The sequence below is a fragment of the Amblyomma americanum genome, chromosome 8 (genome assembly GCF_052857255.1).
Source record: "Amblyomma americanum isolate KBUSLIRL-KWMA chromosome 8, ASM5285725v1, whole genome shotgun sequence".
Lineage (NCBI taxonomy): Eukaryota > Metazoa > Arthropoda > Arachnida > Ixodida > Ixodidae > Amblyomma > Amblyomma americanum.
Window position 1 is genome coordinate 154064921 of NC_135504.1, and position 19763 is coordinate 154084683.

Consider the following 19763-nt stretch of genomic DNA (forward strand, 5'->3'; position numbering starts at 1 on the left):
TAATCGCCATTGACTTGTCTGTCTTATGGCCGTGTCACACGGACAGATTTATTTCAATAATGACTTAAGTCTATGAACTTTGTATGCTCCATTAATCTATCGTTTCGGCGTATCTGACGGATAGACTTGTCCAGGGCTTTGGTCTGCCTAAACTGCAGATTTAGGCTGCATGCCAAGTTTATAAATAACGGTTACGGTTCCAACCTTACACCCCATTCTAAGGCCAGCAAATGTCACCCTCTGTTGCCTCACACTTTGGTAATTGGCGCGCATGCAGGAAGGCTCGAGCGTGAGCTGTTTAAAGCAGCAAAGATTGCTCAGGGCGAGCGATGCGCTAGTACAATCTCAGTCAATTTCACCAAGAACACCGTTCTTGTTCCGTGTTAATCAGAACCTCGTTTCCATCGCTTCCTCCACTCTCTCCTTGAGGGTTTTTAAGATAAGAGTGATTGTACAGCAGACATGCTCAGCGCATGCGCAGTTCTCCCGCTAGGATACATGTTCTTCAAGAAATCAGCTGTTGAAAGCTAGGACTCGTCACGTCCACTCCTCTGCTCTCGTCGTTGTGCCTTTGTGCTTTCTTTCCTCAATATAAAAACCAAACGGAAAGAAAATGACCTGAAATTTGAAAACGTCGGCCTAGCTTGAATGCTACCGGTCTCACTCCGTTGAAGATGGAAAGCGTAAAAAGGTAACAATTGTAACGAATAGCGTCTGTGCGGGAATTGACACTGTGCTTATCAATTATTTGCTCTCCAGCCCTGCGCGACCTTGAAGGCATAGCTTTCAGCGCTGACTGCTTGATATTTGTAACTGATACAGCGATGTCACAAGAAACCTCGTCGTCAGCCAGGAAAAGTGACACCACCACATAACGACGGCAGCGCTCGCTGCAGGGGCTGACGCGTGTCATTAGTCAATTGAGTGCTCGTCGCCCCACAGTCGCTGCCTTGCCCCACAGAAGATGGGCTGTCCAAGGCAGTACCTGAAAAATTTCGCGAGTGGTGCTGCGAACGTGACGACTACGTCCATAATTGAATACTGTGAGAAGAGTTAATTACGTGCCTGTGAAGCTGAGGGAAAGCTTCAACGGCAAGAGGGTCATGATGTGCGATCTCGTGATGCCAAGAAGACCGGACAACGATTCCAACATCAAAATGTCGGCACCCACGAAGCCCAGGCTACCACACGGAAGGGGTACTGGGCCCACATCGATTGTGCCCCTCCGAGTTCGTGCATGCGTTCAAAAGGCATTCGATTCGGCATCGCGGGTTCGGTCGGCAACAGACTCACATCATCATCATCATTAGCCTGACTATACCCTCTGCAAGGCAAAGACCGTTTATTTATTAACTTCGATAGCTTTGCCAGTTCTTTTCTGTCCGTAGGGTTAGACGCCCACTCGCTTTGGCGTTTCATAATCAGATCTGTCATCTCCTGAGATTGCTTGTTGGTATCCTGTCGAACCGTCCTACCGCCTACTTCTACTGCACACTCCATAATGATAGCTGTCACACCACTGTTCACTGTATGAGCTTCAATATAGTCTTCCTCAGGTTAAAACCGAATAACTGTTCTGCTGCGATATCCTGAATTCTTCCATTTTCCTCCTTAAAGCTAACACGTTAATGGACTTCATATTCACTAGCTTCTTCTGTTCCCTCTTTAAGTCTAAGCTTGTTGGAGACCTTACCAGTCTGTGGTTGCTACAGCGCACACCTTCCTTTTCGAGGACGCCCACATCCTGGATGATGCCAGGTTGAGCGCATAATACTAAGTCGATTTCGGTTTTAGTCTCAACATTGGGGCTCTTCCAGGTCCACTTCCTGTTCTCTCGATTGCAGGAGAAGGTATTCGTGTTCCGTAATTTATTTCTATCCGCGAATTCGACTAATAACTCTCCCCTGCTATTTCTAGAACCTGTCCCATAGTTACCTACCACGTGGTCGTCAGCCAGCTTCTTGCCCACCTTCGCATTGAAGTCGCCCATCAGTACAGTGTACTGTGATCTTACTTTATTCATTGCCGATTCTACATCCCCATAGAAACTTTTAGCGGTCTGGTCACCATGGCTGGATGTGGGCGCGTAGACGTGCACCACTTTCAGCTTGTACTTCTTATTCAGCCTTATTACTGTAGCTGCTATCCTCTCGTTGATAATATTGAGCTCCTCTACGTTGGCAGCTATATCCTGATTAATGAGGAATCTCACACGTAGTTCTCATCTATCCGCTAATCCACGGTAGCACAGTATGTGCCCGTCCGTTAGTACTGTATCTGCCTCACCTGTCCTCCTAACTTCACTAAGCCCAATGACATCCCATTTAATGCCCGCTAGTTAATCGAACGGCATTAGTAGGCTCGCCTCAGTGGATAAAGTTTTAGCGTTAAGAGTTCCTAGGTTCACATTTCAATGGCGGCCTGTCCGGAGCCAGAAATTCTTAGCCCCCTCCGCTGCCTCACAGGACTGACCGCCGCCTTGGTCAGTGTCTCCGCAGCGGCAAGGGTCTGAGGGCCGAGGGTAATTGGCTAGTTCATAGAAGGTTGGGGCGAAGTACCACACCACCGTGGCAAAATTCTGTTCTGGTAAGAGAGTGTGTTGTCGGTTCTGGTCACCGAGATCAGGCCGCACCCCAGGCCCGGTTATGCAATTCCATCGGCGCGCGGATTTTTTATTACAACCAGGTGGAGAATTGCGCGGCACCAGGATTCGAACCCCGGTCCTCTTTCACACAAAATAGACGCTCTACCTGTACGTCATCGCTGTGTACCTACTCAAATAGACATAGACTATCATAGGTTTTTGGAATTGTTCTCGGAATTATATGCTTAACCGGCTTATTTCTTAGTGACAGAAAGATGAGACAGGTTCAGGAACACGGTCATCTCCCTAGGTTGCGAACGGGTAAAGAGCATTTAGTTGCAAAATGTAGCAATTACTAAAACGGCGTCTTACCCGGGTGCATCATTTGGCTCCTCGCGTTTAGCTTCTTTGCAAGACGCGTTAGGAAAGCCATCGGTGTGCAACGTATTAGGCTCGAACCTATGGAGAGCGTGACTTTTATCGCCACCATTTATAAAGCGTGAAGAAAGCAAGAGGTGCTACTACTAAGTAGAAAAAATATGTTTATCTGAAGCGCCACGGAGAGAAAGATAAAGAATGGTGATCTCAATGCAATTGGCGCCTATACTAAATAATAAGCGTTAAAAGTTGGTGTTACGGTTGCCTTTAGCTTTACTGAAGCTAATGATTGCTCTAAAATCATAGCTCTTGCGATCGTATGATTCTCGCTGCTCTGACTGTATTTTTTTCACTTCACTTCACTTCACTTTATTACATTAAAGACCCCACTTTGGGGGTGGTACATAAGGGGTGGGAGTACAAATATAGGTTGAATATGATTGCTTACATGATATTTATGAAATGCATATTTAAATTGTTCACAAAACTTGATTGGCATGAACGTCGTGGGGAAGGCCATTCCAGTCTTTAGCAGTGCGAAGAAAAAAGGATGCGGAAAAAGTGACGGTGCGGGTGCGTTGGCATGACACTTGCAGTTGATGGCCGGTGCGATGAGATATGCGAGCGGGCGGTGTGATGTAGGGTGGTTGCCCGAGAGAACTGTAAAAAAACTTAGGAAACAGACTAAGAGAAGCAATGCGACGACGATGGGCAAGAGTTGATAAACCTGATTGTCGTTTAAGTGACGATACACTGATGTAGTATGAATAGGCAGAATGAATGAACCTCGTGGCGCGATTTTGGACAGATTCTAGTGAACTGATGAGATATGCTTGTTGCGGGCTCCAGATAGCAGATGCGTATTCTAGTTTTGGTCGAATGAGTGATTGGTAGGCGAAAAGTTTAATATTTTGAGGGGCGTGCCGTAGATGACGTTTCAAAAAACCCAATGACCGGGTAGCTGATGCGACGATGTTCGTTACATGAGAGCGCCAGGATAGATCCTGGCACAAGGTGACACCTAGGTACTTGTATGAGTATACAGATTCTAGTGGAACGTTAGCAACGGAGTAAGGGAAAATATGGAGGTTACGCCGGTGGTGAAAAGATACGAGTTTACATTTATTAGGATTAAGCGACATTAGCCAGTCATCGCACCAGGCATGCACTGTGTCAATGTCGTTTTGGAGCTGTGATTGGTCAAAGGTGTTGGAAATCGTGCGGTAAATAACGCAGTCGTCTGCAAACAGACGAACATTGCAAACCAGGTTTGAGGGTAGGTCGTTTATGTAGATTAGGAATAGGAGGGGAGCAAGTACAGAACCTTGGGGTACGCCTGATGTTACTGGAAGAGGGTTAGAACTCTGGCTGTTAGCGAGAACAAACTGGGAGCGGTTAGAAAGGAATTCTTCGATCCACAGTAAGACGTTAGGATGCAGTTTTAGCATGGTTAGTTTTAGCAGTAAACGCCTGTGGGGAACTTTATCAAATGCTTTAGCAAAGTCTAGAAAAATAGCGTCAGTTTGTAAATTTACGTCGAGGTTAGAGTGAACGTCATGAAGACGGCCAGTTGAGTTTCACATGACAAACCCTTGCCAAACCCGTGTTGTGAGGGATGAAAGAAGTTGATAGCGTCAAGAAAGTCCATGATTTGAGAATAGATGACGTGTTCCATGATTTTGCAAGGTATGCTGGTTAATGATATCGGACGGTAATTTAAAGGAGAATCTTTGTTACCGGACTTAAAGACGGGAATGACCTTTCCCACTTTCCAGTCATCCGGAATGGAACCTGTAGAAAGCGACTGTGAAAACAATAACGATAAGTACATTGCAGAAATATTCTTAGTGTTGCGCAGTATTTTGGAGTTAATTTCGTCGACGCCGGCCGATGATGAAGTTTTAAGGTGTTCAATGAGCGAGGAAATGCCGGCTTCAGAAAACGCGATAGCAGGCATGCTGGACTCTATATTGATGGCGAAAGTTGCAGTTGATGGGTGAATTTCATTTGTGAACACAGATGAAAAGGCGTTATTAAAAATGTCAGCGCACTCAATGTCATCAGCTTCCTCTCCAGACTCTTTAGTTAGAGTGATGGTATGTGCCGGGTGCTCACTTATGACCTGCCAAAACTTTCTGGGATTGGAAGTCAACAATTTGGGGAGGTCGTTGTGAAGGAAAGAGTATTTTGCGTTGCGAATTTCTGATAGGTAGGTGCGTTCGACTGTAGAGTATTTTTACCATGCGCACTCGTCGTATTGCTTTAATTTTGCCGCACGGAAAAGGCGCTTCTTTTTATTGTCGAGTCTTTTTATCGTTTTGGTATACCATGGTTTCTGGCGGTCCGAGTGGAAGCTTATTTTGGGGATGTATCTATCGGATAGTTCGCTAACCTTTTTCTTAAAACGGGACCAATTGTCATTTACTGAATTATCGTGAAAAGATGCTTCAAATGTTGTGAGATATTGGTTTAATTCAAGACTAAAGGCTTCATAGTTTCCTTTGTCGTAGAGGCGAATAGTTTTGTTTTGATTCTGGCGTCGTGATGGGTGGAACTCTAATGTGGCGTGGATTACTTTATGGTCGCTGATTTCGCGAAGATAAGTGATAGATGAGAGGGCTTCCGGGTGGGTAGTCAGGATTAGATCTAGGATGTTTACACCGCGGGTCGGTTCAGATACCACTTGAGTTAAGTTGAAGTTTAGGTAGACCTCGATAAAATCATTCGCTTCCATGTTGCCGACTGCTGTCTGTGTCTGCCAGTTGATTTCTGGAAAATTGAAGTCTCCAAAAAGAATGATATGCGCTTTTGGGTATTTCCTCGTTAATTGGCTGATCACGTCGTTAAGAATTCGAGAGAAATCGGAGTTGGTTTTTGGCGCTCTATAACAAACGCCCAGCAGTACGGTTTGGGGCGCAGCGCGACAAAGTAGCCATACTATCTCAAGGTCTGATGGAATATTAATAACTGTACACGAGAGCTGATTGCTAACTGCGATGAAAACGCCTCCACCTCGAGCGGATGTGCGATCTTTGCGAAAAAGGTTAAAATTCGGTAAGTCAGCAAGAACTTCAGTATCGGTGATGCCATAGTGAGCCATGTTTCGGTAAGTATCAGCAAGTTACTAGCAGATGAACACACAAGATTGGAGATGATTTCACGTTTCGGAGGAAAACTACGTATGTTTGTGAAAGTCGCCGAAAAGGAAAGATTAGGCTGGGGGGTGGCAGGTACATGAGCGGCTGGGGGCTGGCGGCACAGCAACCGCTATGGTATCTCTTTTACAGATTGCGATGGTTCGTCGAAGATATATCGTCGGGAACCGATGAACAGGGTTTTGTATCGCAAAGAAAAACGGTTAGTCTTGCTTTTGGCAAATGTAACTAGGTGTTTACGCACATTGCGAACGCGGCGTGAAAAATCTTCACCGACGGAGTAGTCAGTGTCCTTGAATTGGCGGCCATTAGGTAGAATTTTGTCCTTCGTTTTGAAAAGTGCGAATTTGGCAATTAACGGACGGCAGCGATCAGGTTCGTGGCGCCCAAGACGGTGAGTGCGGTCTATCGTTTTGGGGTCGAGGGTGATGTCCAAAAATTCGGAGCAATGGCGAATTAGTAGCTTTTCAGAGTCGGCCCACGTTTCAGATGGGTCAGGGTCCGGAATGTTGTAGAATATGAGGTTGTTTCTTCGTGATTGGTTTTCTGCTTCGTCTATGCGATCCTCAAGATCACAGAGCTGGCGAGTTGCCTGGGTGGTGTGAGTGCTTAGGCCTTCTATCTCTGTTCGTAGTGACTGTATGGTTTGGTAATGACCTTCAAGAGCGCTGATGCGCCTGCTTAGATCAGAAATAAGGTTGTCTGTTGTTAGTAACTGGTTTTTGAGGTCTGTAACTTCCGCGATTAATGTCGACTGACCGGCGGACAATTTTTTACGTTCCGTAACTACAGTTTCGAGTGAGGCAGGGCCGGGGTTAGTCTCTATGTCGCCGGACAACAAAAGCAAGGAAATAATGACATCAGAACACTCAGTGACAATGGCGAGGCAGCATTGCGGGCTCGGCAGCTGTATCAAAAAGTAATCACTAGATTTCTTAGCGTAAAGACAACATGGCTTACTAACCTGCATGGCGAGGCAGAACGGGTTAAGCGACCGCATCGTGGCACAGCCACCGAGCCCACAAAGCGACGCCCGTGGCCGAAGCTGCTTAAAAGCTGGAGCGGGAGATGATGTTGATGGCGATGGTGTTTCCAACTGTCTGTCGAGGGTGCAGTGCACTGGTGAGGTCAGCGCACGATCGGGTGAAGCGGTGATGGCGCAAGGCTGGCACATATCGGTTCGGTTGAGAGCGGGCGTCCATTCCGGCGAGATGTCCGGTGGACAGGCAGCAAGAGGGGCGGGGAAAAGCGTGGTAATCCAGAGGGGAGCGATCACCTGCACGGCGAGGCAGAACGTGTTAAGCGACCGCATCGTGGCACAGCCACCGAGCCCACAAAGCGACGCCGGTGGCCGAAGCTGCTTAAAAGCTGGAGCGGGAGAGGATGTTGATGGCGATGGTGTTTCCAACTGTCTGTCGAGGGTGCAGTGCACTGGTGAGGTCAGCGCACGATCGGGCGAAGCGGTGATGGCGCAAGGCTGGCACATATCGGTTCGGTTGAGAGCGGGCGTCCATTCCGGCGAGATGTCCGGTGGACAGGCAGCAAGAGGGGCGGGGAAAAGCGTGGTAATCCAGAGGGGAGCGATCACCTGCATGGCGAGGCAGAACGGGTTAAGCGACCGCATCGTGGCACAGCCACCGAGCCCAACCAGATAACTTACAAAATACAGACCTGAATCCAGATAACTTACAAAATACAAACCGCCATTGAGCGAGTACTGCGCATCCCTGATCGTGTACGCACGCAGCTGGTGCGACAAGCCGTAAGATGCGCTACTAGGTTGGGTTTAAGATGGGCCGAACTCTACCTACAGGTTCCTCTATTCTGCTTTCCGAGGGCAAAACCTCAGAAAAAATTATCCCTTTCTGACACCACGGGATAAACAGTACCGTGGTACCGCTTTTTCATAGTAGTTTATGGCTAATATTCATTCAGCAGGCGGGATCAACGTCGCAGACCACCTGGGTAGGAATAACAATTTTAATTTTTTATTCACTGTATCTCGTAGAAAAACCTACTCCAGCATGCGTCTTGTAAAGCAATTAGGAGCAGGCAGCTTAGAGAACACATTACCCGAAACGGAATTCCCTAAATATTCTTGCTGCGCATATTGTGCCAAACATAAGTAAATTCTGAACGTAGTAACAACAAATAAATGCTTGAATTTCTATATAAGAGGGTCAATAATTGTTAAATATTAGAATTAGGCACGTAGCATTAACTGTTCCTCTGGAGCAGCCCAAGGTTTTTTCTCCTACCGGAAGGGGGAAGAGGTTCATGCCAAACTAGAGAAGAGAATGAGAAAGGATGGACGAGAGGTAGGTTGATTTCGGGGAGGAAGGAAGGCGCTCCTTCGAGCCCTACCCTTGGGTAGGTGCTTGGTTAGAGCAGTGTATACGTATTTATAAATCATAATATGCAGCCAAGCATTTTAAGACGAGTTCGAGTATGAATGGTGTTACTTAATCTGAAAAATGTAATTTCCGGGGCATTTATTGTGTGCACCATTAATTTGACGCAAGAGCCACGCGAAGAAACTGCATTTTCCGCCGAAGACTTTAGAATACGGCCGCTGCGACAGCTCTGCCTGCGTGCGCATATTAATGCCTTCGCGAACAGAGCCGGAGGAATCCGGCCGGAGTAAACATGCGGGGATCGAAGCATGGACGGCCCGGCAGCAACTATTCACCGCAGCCGCTGAGCAATCAACCTACGCGTAGAAGCAAAGAAAATGAGAGCAAAGTGCAGGACTTTTTCCATAGGAAGTCCTGTTTGACCCAAGCGGAGGCGACCACTGTCAAGCTCGTGTAAGGACGATGCGGACTTTGTGGACCCCATTCGGCCTTTTGCTCGTGGTGGCAGATGTGTGTACAGAGAACGTGTCTCGAACCTTAGAAGAAGAAAGCAACGCACGACAGAGAGAGGTGTGTGTTCATGACTGATGTATGTCGCCGACAATTTTCATAAGGTACATACCGCGACGGCTACCAATGTCTTTTTTTTTTCGAGCAGACTTTATGAATACTGCGAGGCATCGTTAGATGCCGATATTTATTTCCTCTTGAAAACACACCAGATCCGTCCCTTCACGGTACCATTCCCAGGGGTATACAATCGTGAGCGTGAAGATGCTGGCAACACATTTACTTTGAAAACGGCACAGTGAGGTTTATTTCTTGGAATAGGATAAATTGAGAGGGCTAAAGGTAAGCGTTTGTTTTTTGGTTGTTTTGTTTTTAGGCAACGCGTTTGTCATTCTAACACACCACGTGGCGTCACACATGGTGTCACAACACCGTGTCACGCTGATGGTGCGCAATTCGCAATGAAAGCACCCCACACTGACTGGCAATGTGATTCAGCAAGATGAGTTCTTGGGCAAGTTGGTTTATTGTAACGTAAAGAGGGTTTGCGCAAAAGGGACTGAATGTAGTGTGAGATTGCGGAGAAGAGCCTCTCCCGCTCCACTGGTGTACTGCGGGTGAGAGAAGGAAAATGACTAGGAATTCGGAGAGGGGAGATGTATAGAGGAGTGGGTAGAGGAAAAAGAAGTGTACAGTCATGAGAAAAAGTGGAGAGACCACGGCTCCGGGCGCTGGAGCGGCTACGGGGCCGCACGCTCGCTGCGAGAGTGCCCCGAGTGTCGACAAACTTCTCCCACGCTCCCGCGTCGGTGCTTGTCACGCTTGATAAATTTCTAGTGCGGCGTTCTTACTCTACAGCTACTCTACATGGGAGCGCAAATCGCAGACCGCCTAAAGTCTCCAAAAGAAAATAGAGAGAACTGCACCACTCCTCCTCCGTTTTCGGCGCGCCTTGGCGGTTACGCGTCGATGCCGTGCCTTTATCTGCATGCACGGGCGGCAGCGGCGGTGGTGGAAGGACGCTTGCCTTATCTGCTCTTTTTTGCCTATCCAGGTTGGTTCCGACTTGTGTGCTGGCGAGGACGTCACCGTTTCGTGCCTTGCTGAAGCTGTTATGCCTGCTGCTGTTTTCCAAAGCGACGTCTTCTTTTAACGTGTTCTTCAACGTCAAATCTTCTCCACACCCCAAAATTCACCTGAAAACTTCTGCTGCGGCTGCGGAACTACCCCTTGACTGACGTCACTGGCATCGTTGTCGCGTTTCCGGTTGCCGGATTTGTAACTCGACACACGAGCGGCAGCGGCGGTGGTGGAAGGACGCTTGCCTTATCTGCTCTTTTTTGCCTATCCAGGTTGGTAAATTCGCTTATTTTCCTGTCAAACGCCGCGCTGCTACAACCGCCGTTGCCACCGTGTTGTGCGATTTGCTCAGTGCTGTCTAGTATTACATGCCTTGTGTCTGAGTGCTTCGTTGCGCCTCTGGACTACTTGTCATGGCAAACACATGCCAGTCCTGCGACAAGCCCCTGCCAGATGACGGACGCGTCCTGAAGTGCAGCGAATGTGAGTCCTCTTACCATCTTGGTAGTTGCTCTGGATGGTCAGAGTCAACATTTAAGACCAAAGGCGAGAACGGCCGCCGGACATGGCGGTGTGTAGCCTGCCGTCCATCAAAATCCAAATGTGGGGACAAAGCGAGCACGGACTCTGAGCTATCTTTCTGGCAGATTTAACTCGAAGGCTCGATGCTCTGGCAGGACTGCCATCTCAAGTTGGGGAGATCATGGATTCTATTGAGCTATTGTCCCAGAAGTATGATGACATCCTGAACCGGCAGATTAAACAAGAAAAAGACATCAGTAGCTTGAACAGACCTGTAAGCAAATTAGAGACTGCCTGCACTTCAGGCAATATTCAGCAGCTGAAAGCCACTGTAAGTGATCTTGAGTTTCGTGGCAGGAAGCTAAACATAGAAGTTCACGGCATCCAAGCTACGCCAGACGAGGACTTGTTGTCTAAGTTGAACAATGTAGCTGACAGGGAACGACATCTGCGCTATTCATAGACTTCCCTCAAAACCGAATAAAGTGCCTGGGATTATTGTGTGGTTTGCCCAACAGCCAACCCGTGATCAGTGGCTGGAAAAGCGGAAAGCCCTTATAAATGATTCATCTGGTGTTTCTATCACTGAAAACATGACGCATCAAAACAGAGAGTTGCTTCGATGCGCAAAAGAGTGGACAGAGAAAAATGATTACCGTTTTTCCTGGCATTGCAGCGGGAAGGTTCTTGTAAGAAAAAGAGAGGGCGATGGCGCCATTGTCATTCGTTGTGCTGCTGACCTTGATAAGCTCTGATATGATTTCACTTGACACTGCCTCCTGATGTTTCTTTTGAGTTTCCTTTCATCATGCTTCCCTTCTCAAGTGAGCAAGAAGATGTCATAAATCTTAAAAGCTTATACGATACCAATGGCCAAAGATGCTGTAGTTGTGTTCATTTTAATCTTAGATCGGGTAGAAATAAGCAGGCTGAACTTGATTATTTTTTTAGTGAGGCGCAAATACGCTTCGATGTTGTGATGTTTTCAGAAACATGGTTTGCCTCTGAAGAGGATGTGATTTCATTTCCAATGTACAAATCTTACTACATGAATCGCACAGGAAAGAGGGGTGATGGCGTAGCAATGTCAATCTCAAACTCAAAAGATTCTGAACTTATGTCCGAATTTTTATTAATCACTCCTTTTTACGAGACGCTTGCTATTAGATGTGGTACTTCTGTTTTTTTTTGTGTTTGTTACCGCCCTCCTTCAAATAATGTTCGTCTGTTCTTTTCTTTTTTAGACTTTCTTTTAGAATTTGTGAGTGAAAGAAAATACGCACTTATTATAGGTGGTGACTTCAACATCAACATGTTAGCTGATACCAGTGCTAAGACAGAACTAGAATCATTACTAATTGAAGTTCATAGTTCTTCAGCGCAACGGCACGTTTTTAGCCAAGGAAAAGAAGACAGACATTGCGCTGAAGAACTATGAACTTCAGTCAACAATACCAACTAGCCCAAGAACTAACTCTACTGAAGTACATTTCTAATACATCGGGCTCGCCTTTCCTCTGTGTTCCTGGTCTTCAGGATGTGAATGTGCTCCAGACCAGCATTGCAAGAGCGACGTACCGTGCTAGGTTCCTGGCATTCTGCTTAAAGAAGAGAGTGACGCCCGCAGAAGTGAGTGCCTTGTTTGGTGCTGTTCCGCCGTCGTGGGGGCATGTGAAACGCGTTTGCAAACTCTTAAGGTCTGAACTGTGGCGTCAAGTAAGGTTATACACCGACTGGCTGCGCGCTGCATGTTTTGCGCGCTACCCGGAATGGATTGCTTCAAGACGGTTTCATCACCTCAGAAGTGAAGCTGCAAGACTGACAGAAGTTTGGTGGAACAAGAACTTGAAATGGATTGTTGCTAGCGCGAGGAAGCCTAAGAAACAAGAGCGCAGTAAGGGAGGACTTGTAGTGATGGGCGGGGCTTCTGTCCCAGCCAATATCTCGAACTTGCTTGACAAAGGTCCGAAATTCGGTCTGGAACCTTGTGTACCCCCTCATGAGCTTGTGGGCCTGAACCGTCGCATAACCGAGAAGGCAGCTCAGGAAAATCAGGGACGTTGCCTTTTAGATGGCATAGACTGTCTGTCAAAGAACGTAAAGCTTAAGAGACAAGACAAGGCTAAACAATCTTTGGCTCGTATCGTGAATTTTTTTTACGGATAATGAGCTTTGTCTTTTACAGGCGGATAAAATCACAGGTTTTGTTGCCATGCCTAGAGCCATGTTTAATGAAAAAGCTTTGCAAGCAGTGAATAAAAATTTTGTAGCAGTGAAAAAACGTGACACCCAGATTAAAGGCAAATTTCAGAAATTTTGTAAGCGTTTAGAGCTATTACCGCTTTTTAAAGCCATCACAATTAGTGAAAGTGGCGGGTTACAGGCGTTTTTTAGTGTGAAGACCCATAAACCTGATGCCCCGCTTCGTACAATTGTAAGTGAAAGGGGAACATGGCAAAATAATGTCAGCAGATTCCTTCATAAAGTGTTGAATGGCCTCAAGATAAATGATCCATTTTTGGCGAGGAGTTCTATTGATGTATTTAATTTCCTAAAGGAGAACCATGATGTAAGATATGCCTTTTCGGTTGATGTTGACGACCTTTTCTATTCTGTTCCGCATCAAGAACTGTTTGCTGCTGTCAAGGAATGTATTGACGATAACGGAACCGTTCAATTTCAAAATGTGTCGGGGATGACTGTAGATAACTTTATAGCGCTTTTAGAATTTTATTTGTGTAGTACGTTTATCACCTTTGACAAGGAGTTTTATCTGCAAAAGAAGGAGATATGCATTGGGTCATGCCTCGCCCCGGTTTTATGTGATATTTTTTTAGCATGCATTGATCGCCATTTGAACTATCATTTTAAGCAATCTAAGATTGACTTTGTTCGAAAAGTGTTTCGTTATGTGGATGACTTTTTAATTGTTTTAGACAAGCATTGTGCCATTCCCAATGAGGATACACTTATGAGTGTACTGCATGACTTCAAAAAGCATGGAAGGGGGCTCACTTTCACGTATGAGCTCCGGGTTGAAAACAGCCTGCAGTTCTTGGATGTGAGATTAAGGTTTATGAATAAGCACGTGTGCTGGTCTTACTTGCCCAGAGCAGAAAAAGAACTTTTGCCTTATAGTTCATCCCATTCAAAGATTGTGAAGAGAGGGATCGCAAAACTCTGCTTAGAGTCTGCGCTCCTAAAATCCTGTGTGCATGATATGCAAGATAGTTTTGAGAACCAATTGACTAGGCTTGAGGCTGCCGGCTTCCCTGACTCGGTAGTTGTCGCTGTTGCAGAAGCGTTATTGAAGAAGTTGAAGCCCGGAACTCGGAAGGAGGCAATAACACCCCCGCAGGCTAAAGTAAAACCTGAAGTGATGCCCTACGTGCACAAACTATCCCATGGCCTCAAAAAGGTGGCAAACCGGCACAATGTGCCGTTAGTCTTTTCAGCCCCTCGGAAGCTAGGCCAGTTGGCCCGACGCATCACAGGTGATGACAAGAAACCTGGGTGTAAAAAGAGGCACGGGAACCGCTTTGCGGAATGCGCCACAGGCGTTGTGTACGAAATTCCCTTGACGTGTGGCAAGTCCTACATAGGGCAAACGGGGCGCTGCGTCAACGACCGTCTCAGGGAACACGAAAGAGATTTAAGGAATAGGGAAGGTGCTAACCTTGTTGAGCACTGCGCAACTTGCAAAGATTGCACACCGATGTTTTCGGCAGCGAGGATTCTAAGCAGAAGCAAATTAAAAACAACCCGTGAAACGATAGAGGCATACTATATTAAAAAAGCTGGGTCAGAGTGTGTCAGCGATACTTCAGTCATTCTGTATAATACAGAAAAGGCGTTCCTGTCAAAGTTTCTGCGATAAAGATATGATGAGATTGTTTTTCGTATTTTTCCTTTTTGGTTCTTTCACGGTGTGTGCCTGCGCTGGTCTGAGAGTATTTAAGCTGTGTGTGTGACTCTGAATAAACAGTTGTAAGTCAGCGTTGTGCTCGTCCTTGTTCGTCCTTCTTCTTTTCTGTCTTTTGTATTCTTTTCCTTGGCTAAAAATGTGCAGTTGCGCTGAGGAACTATGAACTTCAATCAACAATACCAACTAGCCCAAGAACTAACTCTACTGAAATCATTACTAAACTGTCATTCCTGTCAAAATTACATAACGACGCCCACGCGAATCACCCCACAATCAGCAACACTTCTTTATCTGTTTATAAGCAATTCAGATCCTTCCCTTGTTAAAGCTGCCACTTTAAATAACAATATTAGCGACCACTTGCCTATATTTTTATTCGTCAGTCAAGTTCATAATACACCTAAACAACTGCTTTCGGAATATTCCTACAGACTCATAGCTCCTGAAACGCTATCTGCTTTTAGAGACTGCTTAAGCAAAGTAAGCTGGACCGATGTGTTTACAGAGAGCGACCCTAACTTAGCATACGATTTATTTATGGAAAAGTTCTCTGAAATATACTTGGCGTGTTTCCCAATCAAGGCGTTTAAAAAATGCAAAAAAAGTCGGAAACCATGAGTAAATAAAGCCTTCAGCTTGTGAAACATCGGGAAAAACTGCTTAAGAGATTTATTGTTAGTAAATCGCCCGAAGCGCTCAAGGAATTCAAGAAATACAGAAATTTTGTCACTAAATACCTTCGTGATGCAAAAAAGCAATATTATTCTAACCTGTTCAGCTCAACACAAGGACGCACAGACAATGTATGGAAGACACTTAACACTGTAATTAATAGTGCATCAGAAGCGGTGACTAATATAGTTAAGGATAGGACAGAAATTCAAGGCGCTGAGTTAGCCAGCGCTTTCAATGACTTCTTTCTGTCAGTTGGGGACCATAGCACCAGCACTTCTGACCTAAAATATATGAACGACCGAAGTAATCCAACCATATTTCTAGAGCCAGTCTCAAATAGTGAGGTTGTAGCCACTTTTTTAGCCCTGAGCAATAGCAGAGCCGCGGACGCGGGCAATATTCAAATGAAGCCCGTAAAACACGTAATTGATTTACTAGCACCTTGTCTTACCCATATTTTCAATATTAGTTTGTCGACGGGAATTTTTCCCCGAAGCATGCAAATTGCAAAAGTAAAAGTTGTATTTAAAAAGGGTAACAGAAATGATTTCTCCAACTACCGTCCTATATCGATTCTACCTGTGTTTTTCAAAGGTTTGGAGAAAATAATTTTGAAATGCCTTACTTCATTCACTGACCGCTTTAAATTGATAAGCTCCTCACAGTATGGTTTTCGCAAAAACAAATCTACAGAGCTCGCATTACTCGCCCAAAAAGAATTCATATTAGGAAAATTTGAATGCAGAATTATGGTACTTGGCCTTTTTTTATTTTTCAAAAGCCTTCGACTTAATTAATCATGAACTACTGCTACAAAAACTTGATCACTATGGCATAAGAGGCATCGCGAACAAATTAATTATGTCCTACTTGCAATACCGTTCTCAATTTGTCGTCATTGAAGGAGAACATTCCTCGATAAAATCCATTAAAGCAGGTGTCCCGCAGGGAAGCGTACTGGGCCCATTTCTGTTCATCCTTTACATTAATGATATAGACCACATCGATGAAACGGCCCATCACATATTCTGTGCTGGTGACACGAGTTTCTTCTTTTCAGGTGAATCATGTGCAGATTTAGCTAGTCGAGCAAATAGCGCACTGTCAAAAATTAATGCATGGGCACAAATGAACTGTCTTAAAGTTAACAGTAATAAAACGAAGGCTGTTTTATTTCACCGCCACCATACACATGTGCAGTTGCCTCCTATTTTGTTAAATAACTATGAAATTGAAGTGGTCAAAAACTTTAAATGACTGGGCGTATACTTTTCACAAAACATGACATGGGATCATCACGTGAACTATATTATTTATTTTATTTATTTATTTATTGAATACTGCGGACATGCTGTATGTCCAAGCAGGAGAGGGAAATACATACAGGGGAAAGAAAAACAAGTACCGAACAATATATATGCCACAAAATATACAATGCAGACACACATTAAAATGCAGTTACAAAACAGCAGTGAAAATATCAAGAATGATTAGCAAGCAACGGAGAGGTCTGTGGTAGGGAATTCCAATCAGAAACTGTTCTTGGAAAGAAATAAAACTTGTACGTATTTGTGCGTGCAAAAATAGGTTCCAAGCTAAGGGTATGCTTGTGGCGCGAGGCTCGACTAGAAACTCTAGCGATGTGATTTTCGGGTCGAATACCAAGTCGAGAAAAGTATAATGAATGAAGGAAATTGAGACGGGCTTTCTTTCTTCCATCTGCAAGTGGTTCTAAGTCTGCAAGTTTGAGCATGGCGGAAGGAGAGTCTAGGCGCTGGTAACGGTTGAAAATAAAGCGAGCCGCAAGACGTATTTTTTCAAGTTTTCGGGTGTCATCTGTAGTGTAGGGATCCCACACAATGCAGGCATATTCGAGAGTTGGCCTTACAATGGATTTATATACCTTCAGTCTTAGGGCACTAGGGCAAACACCCATTTGAAACTTAAGAAATCCTAACTTTTTGCGGGCGGTGGAACATATATTATCGATGTATTTCGTTCATTTGAGCCGTGACGTTATCGTCACCTAGATACTTATATTCTTTTACATCTCTGATGGCATTGTTATTTATGTTGTATCTAAAATTAAGGGGCGTAGTCTTTTTATTGACGCAGAGAGAAACTGTTTTGTCAAAGTTAATAATCATTTCCCATTCGTTACACCATTTAGCTAATAACTGAAGATTTGCGTTCAAAGTAAGCTGGTCAGAAACAGATTTGATAGTATTAAATATAATACAATCATCCGCAAACAACTTTATGGACACAGAGGGTTCGAGAGCTTCTGTGAGATCATTTATATAGATAATGAAGAGTACTGGGCCCAAAACCGATCCCTGAGGTACACCTGAATAAACCTCTAAGAATCGAGAGGTGGCTCCATCGATTTCGACAAGCTGCTTTCGTTTGGATAAATATGACGTGACCCAATTGAATATTTTATCCGGAATGCCTATTATTTTCATTTTTGTTACTAGTTTATGATGAGGGACTCTATCAAAAGCTTTGGAATAATCTAAAAAAACCATGTCAATCTGGCCACCACAATCGAGCACTTTGGCAAGTTCATCTACAGTGACCACTAGCTGTGTTGTTGTGGAGATTCCTCGACGGAAGCCATGTTGTGCTTTGGTCATTATTCCTGTCTGGTCTAAAAAATTGTTGAGGTATTTGGTGAGTACGTGTTCTAGCACTTTGCAGGAGGTGGAAATCAGTGAAATGGGGCGGTAATTACCAACTTGCAGTCGGTTGCCACTTTTAAAAACCGGAACCACGCGGGAAATTTTCCATTCACCAGGTACTATGCCCGATTCAAGGGACTTATTAAATATTATTATCAAGAACTTAGCTAGTATTTCAGCGTAAATTTTAAGAAAGGTAGTGGGAATATTATCGGGGCCGGGGGACTTCTTGGGGTCTAGCCGCAGGAGTAGTTCCACTATTCCTTCTCTGCTAATAGTAACGCTTCTTTCGAGACTATTCAGACAGCAACCATTAAACGTTGTATTAGATTTGATAAGCACGCTTTGGAAGTAAGTATTAAAAGCGTCGGCGATCTGCTTTTTGTCTGTAATGGCAGAGTCGTTGACAGTTGTTGTCAAGTTTTCTAGTTTCTTTGTTTGAGAGAAACTGACAAAATTTACTGGGATTTTCCGTCACAAAACGACCAAACGTCTCACCAAAGAAGCGCTGTCTTGATTCGTGTAACTGTGACGCAAGTGTAGCTTTTAGGCTGTTAATGATAGAAATGGCAGCGCTTTTTTGTCTTCGATATCGTTTCAGTTTGCGTTTAACGTGAATTATCTCTCTAGTTATCCAAGGACTTCTCTTATCTAACTTCTTTTTTCTATCTGGAACAAATTTGTGTAGGCAGAAGTGGCAGAGAGTCCTAAACCTTACCCAAAGTGGATTAACATCACCACTATCGAATGATTGTAGTGAATCTTCTAGATAGGAAGCAATGCTAGGATGTTCCGCTAAAGCAAAGTTTTTTACCGTTACGATCCTGGAAGAAATCTTCAGGGATAGACGTGGAAGTGAGCAAGAAAAAAATACCAACTTTTGGTCCGAGATTCCATCATGTACTTCAGTAGTACAGTTTGTTATGGTATTTGGACAAATGATTAGGTCTAACACTGAAGCTGTTGATTCAGTTACGCGAGTTGGGAGTAGAACCACCTGCTTAAGATTATAAGCTAACAACATGTCCAGAAGAGTGTCTGCACTAAGTACTTCTTGCGTGCCAGCAGACAGAGATTCCCAGTCAACATTTGGGAGATTAAAATCACCTGCTATTATCATGTTGTGTCTTCGGTATTTACCTAGCTGATAATACAGCTTCAACATAAAGTCATGGTGAACTCCAGGCGCTCGGTAGACACCAACGATAACAATAGGATGACCACAAAAGTCAATTTGACACAAAACACTTTCATGCTCACTGTCGATGGGAGGCAGAGCGTAAGATGATAGTCCATATTTAACCAGAATTGCAACTCCGCCTCCCCTCGATAAGCGATCCTTACGGTAGCTAGTGTAAGAAGGTGGGAAGGTACAACTGTCAGGCACATGAGGCTGCAGCCAAGTTTCAGAGATAACCACCACATGAGGATCGTAAGTAAGTAAAACATGCTCATGACGTTCCTGCTTATTACACACACTTCGCGCATTCAAACAAATAAGGCGAAAATCTTTCAACTCAGTCAACCCGTTACTGTCAAGGCGTCACGGCTCTTCTGGCTGCCTCGTGCTACGCAACAGTGTCCTGCAGTTCTTATCATCGTCCGACGCATAAAGGTCGTCATTTATCAACAGTTTATCATGGACCAGCTTTTCTTTATCATTAGGGTGACGATCGTCTTCAAAGGACTGCCATAATTTCTTTCTTTTCTGCTGTGTGACGTATGAGTAATCGTGCGAAACTGACACCCAGAATCTTAGAGTTTGGAACAGTTTTGAAATATTGCAAGCTTTTCGTTGTAGTTGAACACGCGGAAAATTACTGGCCGAGGTCGATCCTTGTGGGGTTCGCCAATTCGGTGGATCCGTTCAACTGTGCTCACTGAGACGCCTAGTTTGTC